The sequence below is a fragment of the Gavialis gangeticus genome, unplaced genomic scaffold (genome assembly GCF_001723915.1).
Source record: "Gavialis gangeticus isolate Ggan-Ray unplaced genomic scaffold, GavGan_comp1, whole genome shotgun sequence".
Taxonomy (NCBI): domain Eukaryota; kingdom Metazoa; phylum Chordata; order Crocodylia; family Gavialidae; genus Gavialis; species Gavialis gangeticus.
The window spans coordinates 14,745,320-14,745,585 of record NW_017729027.1 but is presented as its reverse complement, the minus strand read 5'-3'; positions in this window follow the sequence as shown (position 1 = coordinate 14,745,585).

The following is a 266-nucleotide window of genomic DNA, read 5'->3' as shown; positions in this document are numbered from 1 at the left end:
TTTCTCCCTTTCCTGATTCTGGCTCACCGCCACCCCCAGCACCTCTCCTGAGCTCCCCTCTGCCTCCAAACCCCATTTCTTTGCCACTGTCTTATATCCATTGCCTTTTCCTTTTCCCCTGAGCAACCAGGTTTCTGCCTCAGTTTCTTTCCTGGCTGTCTCCTCCTTGTCACCACTTATCTGCCCCCTCCCCAATATCTCAGCAGTGTGCCTCAGTTTCCAGCCCCAGTCTACCTTAAGTAAACCCAAGCTTCAGTTCCTCAGCC